The 9,715-nt window shown below is 42.3% G+C and overlaps 1 long non-coding RNA gene and 1 other non-coding gene across 2 annotated transcripts; both read right to left on the reverse strand.

Moving 5' to 3' along the window:
• Positions 1-2,378: 2,378 nt before the first annotated feature.
• On the reverse strand, positions 2,379-2,727 carry LOC123440985. Its single transcript, XR_006630388.1, has 2 exons — positions 2,518-2,727; positions 2,379-2,437 (listed from the first exon to the last, which is right to left on the reverse strand). It is a non-coding gene; the product is annotated as an uncharacterized LOC123440985 (long non-coding RNA).
• A 6,597-nt stretch (positions 2,728-9,324) lies between these two features.
• On the reverse strand, positions 9,325-9,397 carry TRNAK-CUU. The gene has a single exon. It is a non-coding gene; the product is annotated as a tRNA-Lys (tRNA).
• Positions 9,398-9,715: the final 318 nt, after the last annotated feature.

The raw sequence follows: 9,715 nt of genomic DNA on the forward strand, positions 1-9,715 counted from the left end.
CTACATAGTTCTCGAACCCGCAGGGTCTGCACACTTAAGGTTCGACGTTGTTTTATGCGTATTTGAGTTATATGGTTGGTTACCGAATGTTGTTCGGAGTCCCGGATGAGATCACGGACGTCACAAGGGTTTCCGGAATGGTCCGGAAATGAAGATTGATATATAGGATGACCTCATTTGATTACCGGAAGGTTTTCGGAGTTACCGGGAATGTACTGGGAATGACGAATGGGTTCCGGGAGTTCACCGGGGGGGGGGGGGGGCAACCCACCCCGGGGAATCCCATAGGCTTTGAGGGTGGCACACCAGCCCTTAGTGGGCTGGTGGGACAGCCCAAAAGGGCCCTATGCGCCAAGAAGAGAAAATCAAGAGAAAAGAAAGAAAAAAAAGGAGGAGGTGGGAAGGAAGGGGGACTCCCTCCCACCAAACCAAGTCCAACTCGGTTTGGGGGGGGGGGAGTCCTCCCCCCTTGGACTCGGCCGACCCCCTTGGGGTTCCTTGAGCCCCAAGGCAAGGTCCCCTCCCTCCCACCTATATATACGGAGGTTTTAGGGCTGATTTGAGACGACTTTTCCATGGCAGCCCGACCACATACCTCCACGGTTTTTCCTCTAGATCGCGTTTCTGCGGAGCTCGAGCGGAGCCCTGCTGAGACAAGGTCATCACCAACCTCCGGAGCGCCGTCACGCTGCCGGAGAACTCATCTACCTCTCCGTCTCTCTTGCTGGATCAAGAAGGCCGAGATCATCGTCGAGCTGTACGTGTGCTGAACGCGGAGGTGCCGTCCGTTCGGTACTAGATCGTGGGACTGATCGCGGGATTGTTCGCGGGGCGGATCGAGGGACGTGAGGACGTTCCACTACATCAACCGCGTTCACTAACGCTTCTGCTGTACGATCTACAAGGGTACGTAGATCACTCATCCCCTCTCGTAGATGGACATCACCATGATAGGTCTTCGTGCGCGTAGGAAAATTTTTGTTTCCCATGCGACGCTCCCCACCAATGACTACATCTAGTCAACAAGCATTCTTCAAGACATGATTTTTCTTCACTTCACGTAGAAATAACCGTGCTACAAGGAGCCTCCTAAAGTGGTAATAGATCTTGTTGGGATCTTTCTTCTTCACTTAAAGAAAACCATCCTACAAGACAAAAGAAAAATTTGAAGCAACTTATAGTTAGTTCACAGTTCAAACAATGCACACTAAAAATAATTATCAAGAAGGGTTGATGATGCTACATGAGATGACTTCATATTTATAATCAATATTAAGAATGTACTATAGTATTTATTAATTAGCACTTCTCACATATTACTATGGCTACTTCCGTACGGTTATTTAGCAAGTGAAGAAAGTTGTGGTTGCCACAGATACAAGGTGTACAAATAGATGATTAGCGAGTACCGAATAAAAAAGTTTCTGTTTTGTGTGACATGAATAACTAAATTTCAATGAAATCCATCAGTTTGCTTGTTGAGGTTGCATTTAGTAAAGAAGATATGTTTAATTTATGGTGCATTATTTGTAGGCAATATCTATTTAGTGCTACTTAATGTAGATATTATTAATAACTATTGCTTAACAAAAGTTTGCTTTTGCCTCTTTTTGCTTGTGACATATAAACATTGATATCTCAATGTAGGCACAGAACTAAAAGGATTGATGATGCTACTTGAGAAAGTAATCATGACTTTTTTCTATGTAAACATACAAATAAAAATCAGAAAGGATAATCCATAGACCAATGCATAACATGAGTTCCACCAATTTATACTTGGCATGTAATCTGTTGGCTATTGCATCATATAGGTTGTTGCACATATAGAAGAAAAGGCTGGCTTACTTACTAATCTTTCTTAACTTAGTATTTCACTTAATAATCAACATGTGTGGTAGAAACACATGCAAACCAAGGCACAAGTTTTTCTTTGTTGTACTTATATTTTCTTGAATCAGTTATTTTTTTTTCTGTTGCATGACCCATCATATACTAAAAGTATACAAATTATGCTGTAATGTGATATATCACTTGATGCTAGTTTACCCAGAAATGTAGTATGTTGCTGAAATCTATTTTCTCCACCCTAGTGTAAGTTTAGAAGTTGTTTTACTCAGGCTGCACTAGTGTGGTTGTTGCCTTGGATGTACATATTCTTTTTTTTTTCTTGTCTTTTGTGTTGTGTTCAATTATATAGTTCAGCATGTGCATTTAACATATGTACTTAGATGGTATGGCTAAAGCACTCAAATATGGACATGCTTCAGTGCAAACTAGATCTCATAATTTTGTACGATACCTTTTCACTTGGACGACGACGATGGTGTTTAGCTGCTTGCATAAGCTGGTGTTGAGTAATCATGCTCGAACTTTTCAACTTAGAACTTGATTGATTTCCAGTTCCGTTTCTTGGAGCATCCCTTGCTTGGGAAAACTGCTTTAACTCGATAACTCATAAGGTTTAATTTTTTTCCATAGAACATCACTATACTAAATTGAAAGCATTTGTATTACCTGATGTGCATCTTCGTGTCGAGTTTCCAATATCTGCACAACATCTGACCTCATTGATTGCCTAACCTCATTCATAATATCATGCATCATTGCTTGCTTAGCCTCCTCAAGTTCTCTCTGCCTTGCTACACGCTCCTCCTCAAGCTGTTTCTCCCTAGCAACTCGCTCTTCTTCTCGTTCTCTTTGCCACTCTGCTTGTTGTTCAACAATTTGCTTTCTTAAGTCATGAACCTCGAGGGCTAGCTCAGCATTTTTTCTATGGATTTCAGAATGTAATCTTTCTGAACCACTAGGTGGTTTAGCCATGTATCCATGGCCACGAGGCTTCAATGATGTACTTTCCATAGTACATCTGTAGCTACTCTGGAAAATATCGTTTTGCTCTTCACTTGAAACTGGACCACCAATATCTCCTTCTTTCTCCCTAATATGGCTGTGTGCATTGTCCTACACCACATAAATATAGCATACTTTAGTTGTTAAGAATGTTAATAGGATATTACAAAATATAAGTAATGCAACAAGCAAGATGTCTTTGCTTGAAAATGTTTCTCACATAAACAGTTTGTGATTCTTTATTAGACCATGATCCATTGCGTGTATGAGTGATTTGCCAGAGTTGTAGAATAGTTGGTTCCTTCCCGGTCTCCTCGTCCCTCTACAAGTATAGATATATTTCAAATTGAGAACCTTGAAAGTTGACAGTACAAAGGTGCATTACGTCAACTCTTTTGAGTACCTTCTCATAGCTAATCTGTGAGTACGATTTTGAACCAGCAATATGCCTTGCCTTCTGCTTCTGGCGATTTTCCGTATTTTTTTGGCTAAGCTCCTGCCATACACAATACAATAAGAGGCATGTCGTAACTAATAAAATTTACTTACTACACCTAAGAGGTATGTTGTAACTAATACAATTTACTTACTACACCTACTAGTAATGTACATAGAAGTAACCTGGAATTTTAAATCAGTGCCAAAATAATTGATCATATAATCCCACTCTTCTGGAGTAACATCCTCGGGCTTATTGGCCCTTCTTTGAGCATCAGTATTGTATGCTTTGTATGTGGAATGCAAAGTTGACCGCTATCCTCTATAGCGCTCTCTAGCAATTGTTAGTATTTTTCCCTTAGTAGAATATGTGTCCTCCAAATCCCACTTGGCCTAAAACCGAAGGACATGAGCCTGTTAATGATAAATAGATATTGGATAGGCTATGAAAATTGCTGAAGTACAAACTTATTCCTGCTCAAAACTTGCATGTTGTTGTACCACGTCATTGCCAGAGAGTGGAACTGGAGCATCTCTACTTTCTGTCTCGTTATTGAAGCAACTCTTGTTTCTACGCCACTTGTGGTCACGGCTTAGAAAACGATGATGACCCATGTAACAGTACTTGTGCCCATATTTCAACCATAAATGGTCTGTCTGCGTGTGGCAATATGGGCATGCTAGTTTTCCTTTTGTGCTCCAACCAGATAGCATTGCATAAGCTGGAAAATCATTAATTGTCCACATGAGGGCTGCATGCATCCGAAAATTCTTCTTCGTTGTGGCATCATATGTGTCGGCACCAACATACCATAGATCTTTGAGTTCATCTATTAAAGGTTGTAGATATACATCGATGTTATTTCCTGGTGACTTTTTCCAGGAATTATCATCGACATTAGCCAATATGGTTGTTTCAAACACAACCAAGGAGGCAAGTTATATGGAATTAGAATCACTGGCCAACAAGAATATGCCACATTTATTATCCCATACGGGTTGAACCCATCAGATGCAAGCCCGAGCCTTACATTCCGTGCATCCGAAGAGAACCCTTTAGCATAAATGTTATCAAAATGCTTCCAGGCCAAAGAATCTGCAGGATGTCGCATTATACCATCATCCACACGGTCCTCCTTATGCCATCTCATATATGATGATGTAGCATCGGTCATAAATAGACGTTGTAGCCTTGGAGTGAGTGGGAAATATCTTAGAACTTTACGTGCCACTTGCTTCTTCCCTTTATGGTTTCTCCTCTCCACATCTGAGTCATCAATGGCAGCAGCTTTCCATCTACATTCCTTACAGGTCGGACAATAGTCCATGTCAACATACTCCTTCCAAAATAGCACACAATCATTAATACAAGCATCTATCTTTTGGTAGTCTAGCCCAAGATCCCGGATAACCTTCTGAACTTTCTCAAGAGAATTTGGAATACAATGACCTTTTGGATGCGCTTGTGTGAACAATTGAAGTACTGCCTCACAATCCTTGTTACTCAATCCAAACAAGCACTTTATTTGGTACAGTCTCACAATGAAAGAAAGCTTCGTGAGCTCCTTGCAACCAGGGTACAACTCCTTTTCAGCATCCTTCAGCAAAGAAAAGAAAGCCTCGGCACATCCACTTGGCTCTTGGGTACTTCCACCTTCCGCAGAACCTTCTGGGATATTACCATCATCATGGAACATCTCTTCACTACTAGCTTCACATGTGGTTTTGCTACTTTCTGGCTCGGTGCTACGTATGAGAGTGTTGAGCAAATCACGAACTACAAAGTCATCACCTCTCACACCTTCACCTTCAGATTCTTCAGCCGTACTTTCATCATTTGAATCCTCTCCATGATATTTCCAGCAAGTATAACTGGGATCCATCCCATTCATCAGCAGATCAACGTGTACATCATCCCTTTCCTTGTAAACAGCATTGAGACATCTTCTACACGGGCATAGAGCGGTTGATCTTCCAGGACTACCTTCAAAAGCGTAATCTAAAAATTCCTTAACGCCACTCTGCCACTCTGCAGAATCCCTATTCATATCTATCCAACTCCTATCTCGAGCCATCTAGCTGATTTTAAACTAGAAAATTAGACAAGGGATTTACACACTTGTCAACAAAATGAATCTGAAATATGGAAATAGTATGCATAATAGAACACAATGTAGTCCATTTAGGACATGAGCTACTTTTATCAAAATAATACAAATAACTTTTGATCCTCATAGATACTCATACAACAGGAAATAAGGCATAGTAGTTACATTTGCTTATAGAATAGGACTACAACATATGCATTATTAGGTATTAGCAAAACAAGAAACACATGTATCGAATGTAACTTGTTTGATTCAGTTTGAATTAAAAAGATGAAAATTTGAGAATGTTGGCATAACCAAAACAAACCTTATCGAATTTAACATTGAACACTATGCAAATTAGGTATTAGCAAAATGAGAAAACACATGTACTGAATGTAACTTATTACATTCGTGACTGAATTAGAAATATGAAAATTTGAGAATGTTGACATAACTGAAACAAACCTTCTCACACGTCGTACTTGAGGCAACAAGGAACAAGCTTCTTCCTTATCCTCACTTCGACCTTTCCTGCATACAATTTTTTTCTAAGGATGAGTAAAATTTGAACCAATTGTACTACAAGGTAATACCATTTGTTGTATACAAGAGTTATGTATCAGATTTTATATGAGCCAAAATCTGACGGGTATCTTGAATGTTTTGATATGGGGAGCATGTTATGAAATCGAAAGAAAGGATGGACATACAAAGATCACAATAAAACGAAGCCTCATAACTTCAAACTAGACAAGAAAAAAAAAAGGCTAAATGCATGGGCACATGGCATCATACAATTGTTCGATAACTATATTTACTATAACTGAAAAAGAACATTTAATCGGGGAGCGTAGGGTCAAGGTCCCAATCGGAATTAGATCACAATCCAGTGCCACTACCAGATCGTAGCTTTGAAGACTATTTTTGAGGCTTAAATCCATATTCCTGTTTACCTTTCACTTTAGAAGGTATCAACAATTTTACCTGGAGTATGCGGCTGCCCACAGCAGAAGCACAAGTGGGTATTTACGTCTGTCAGGGAAGAGGGGACGAGAGAGAGAGAGAAGAGACAGTTAAACAAAAGGGCGGAGCTCTTATTTAAGCTCCAGTTTCACGCAAGAAGAAGCCGGTTCAAAATGGCCAATTGACTATTCTTGCTGCAGCCCGCGAGGCACTATATGATGACATGGTCCCTGCACTTGATGTACATGGGAAGAGTGTTGAAAGGCACATCTGATTCAGGCTAAAGCAGGATCGAGGGCTGAATGTTTAAAACTACATGCATATATTCTTGTAGTTCGTCCAGCCCATGTGGTTTATCATCGTACAATTGATATATGCATTCAATAGTTGATGCCTGATTATGCTGTACGATGTAGCCGCAAGTTTTGAATAAAAGAAAAAAAATACCTGACGAGAACAGAGGAATAGACGAGAGAAAAACAGAGCAGAGGAGACATAGTTTTAGATCTGGACAGCTGTTCACGTATTGTCCACGGGAGCGACGGCAATCTCGCCCTGCTTCCGACAGATACCGACCATCCGGCGACGCGACATGGCGGCGACACCCAGTGCGTTGGTCGCCATGGGCACTGCAGCTAATCCGGTCGGTGCCGCACGGCAAGCCCCGGTGCAGAGGCGACCCTGAGCGCGCTGGCAACCGTCGGCCCTGAAGCGGCTCCTATCGGAGCCACATGGCAAGCCCCAGCGCCGAGGCGGCCGTTCGCCCCAAGCTGCTCCTATCGGCACAACTAGCTGTGGCGCAGCAGCCGTCGACATGTTCCCTCCGACGCGCGCAAGCGGCAGCGGCACATGGTCCTCCCTCCCCATCTTAATTGGAAGCCGTAAAAATTCCCCTTCGTGCAGGTGAGAGCCTGTGGACAGCGAATTTGTACTCAGCGAGGAGATGGGATGGGGATTAGGCAATGACGCCGACTAGCAGGGAAAAGGTGAAGAGGGTCGCCGCATCGTAGCAGAGAAGGGTGGAGAAAGGCATTACCGATGTATAGGAATCTTCTAGTCGACCAACATCATGAAGTCGCCTATCCCGTCAACCAACGTCGTGAAGCCGTCGTGACGGAGGAAGAAGTAAACCTGATTTGCTAATAGGTGAAGTCAGATTATAGACAAGTTTAATCCAGATTGATAGCAGTTATAAGGAGTTCGTGCAGGACCTCACCTTATCTGTACGGGGAAAGGATTTTTTGCCGGGAACGAAAAGGTCTCTTCGTGGAAAATAAACTAACCAATTAAGGTTTTTGGTGGGAAACGAGAAGGCTCTTTACCGCCAAAGACAATTGGTGTGGAGTGGGAAAATAAAAATACTGCAACGATACACAAATTGTGGTAATAGTAACAGCTAATGCAATGATACTTTGTTCGTTGCAATAAGGCTAGACCTTTTGCAATGATTTTTTTTTTGTTGCGAGAAGGCTACCTTTTTTGCAACACTTTGGGCACTTATTGCCACAACAACATAATGTTGCATTACGATGTGCTAGTCGCCACAAAAATCAAAATGTGGTGATAGAAAGAGACTTTTGCAACGAAAATTATTTTGTGGTAATATTTTCGTTGCAATAGACCAATTTCCTTGTAGTGTCACTGGCTGTGGCGGACAAGGCTGATGTGGTCCTTCGACGCCATTTAGCCTCTAGAGGAATCATGGCGATGATGACGATGATGACGGCGATGACACGGACTGAGGCGGAGGGGTGGCAAGGCACGACGGTCACCCGTACGAGGTGGTCGTCCGGTATAGGGTTTAGGTTCTTTTTCTTGTTTTTCAGTTAACGGTCGAAATATCGACATTTTTATATAAATTATCTTCGAACCTGAATGAAATCCTCCATTATGATCGAATTTCGTCCGGTTGATTCGAATTGTTGGACTTATGTATGCGGCTATGGTTCGATGTCGCCTCTCACATCTGTGTCCGCTAACTGGTCCCTCTATCCACGAACTAGTCCCCCTATCGACGGACGGATACGGGCGGATATTTTGCGTGTTGCTGTTGGAGATGCGCTTAGAGGAAATTTACAAAACTAATAGCTTAGAACAAACTGTCGAGATTTTACGTCAATTGACAAAGTAAAATGAAGCTTTGCTTTGAGAAAAAAGACCAATCCGTGGACCAAAGAGGGAGGAAATTTGCGTGTTGCCGTTATAGATATCCACAGAGAAAATTTACCAAAAATAGCTTAGAACAAGGGGCTTGTTACACATCGGTCGGCGGATCTTTTCAAAAAGATCCATCACCTCGCGAGCCATCCGAGTCTATAACACAAGCTGTCAGCTTCTCTTTTCTAATTTCCTGCAACAATACTCTTGCTACGAAACCTTTTTCTTCTAATTTCCTGCAACAAAGGCTTTGTTGTAAAGCCCCTTCTTCTCTAATTTTCTGTAATAAATCCCTTGTTGCAAAACCTTTTTTTATTTTTCTGTAATAAGATCCTGGTTGCAAAAATTGCGAACACATCTCCCACTGCGTCTAATTTTCTCTAACAAGATCATTGTTGCAAAAATTGTAACGCATCACGCACTAACACAGTTGATTTTTCCTATAGCTATTCCGCAACAACATTGTTGCAGAAACTTGGAATGGACACGGACGTACGACCAGCGGTGATGCCAAAACGACAGTGAGATTGATCTCGCCAGATCCAGTCACAGGGAGGAGTTTGGCAGCGAAGATTTGGCTCGCGACGACTTACAGGCAGGGGTGCTCGGCTTGGCTGCTGGTTATGAATGTTCAGTCTGCAACAAAACATTGTTTCGGTCAAGCTAACTGATATAAGGGATGAGTTGTAAGAATTGTTTTCGGTCGTTCGATTCATATTAAATCTGACAGCTACGTAAGAGATGGACACGCGCACAAATATCCGTCCAGATTCTACGTCAGTTTACAAAATAAAATGCAGCTTCGTGTTGAGAAAAACATAGTCGCCCACCTTGGGGCTCGAACCCAAGACCACAAGGTTAAGAGCCTTGCGCTCTACCAACTGAGCTAGACGGGCATTCTGTTCAAATTTAAAAATTTCTTGATATGATAAGTACCTATTAAGTGATGTTTAGTCTTTACTTCATAATAAAGAGGCTATCGCTTCTGTCGAAAAACCCGCCACAACCTTTTTACAGAAAAGCCCCTGTTGTTATTTGTATTCAACCCGCAATACCTTCTTTAGTTCGATCTGATCGAGTGACACCCGCATAGGGCGGCGGCGGCGCACGGACTGGACGTGGGGAACGACGGTCGCATCCGAATCCAGGCGAGCTACGATGGGACCTTGCAAGGCATCGTGGTTCTCCGGGGCGGCGCCATGGTTGGGGCGCAG

Source organism: Hordeum vulgare, chromosome 3H, assembly GCF_904849725.1.
Source record: "Hordeum vulgare subsp. vulgare chromosome 3H, MorexV3_pseudomolecules_assembly, whole genome shotgun sequence".
In the NCBI taxonomy this organism is placed as follows: Eukaryota; Viridiplantae; Streptophyta; class Magnoliopsida; order Poales; family Poaceae; genus Hordeum; species Hordeum vulgare.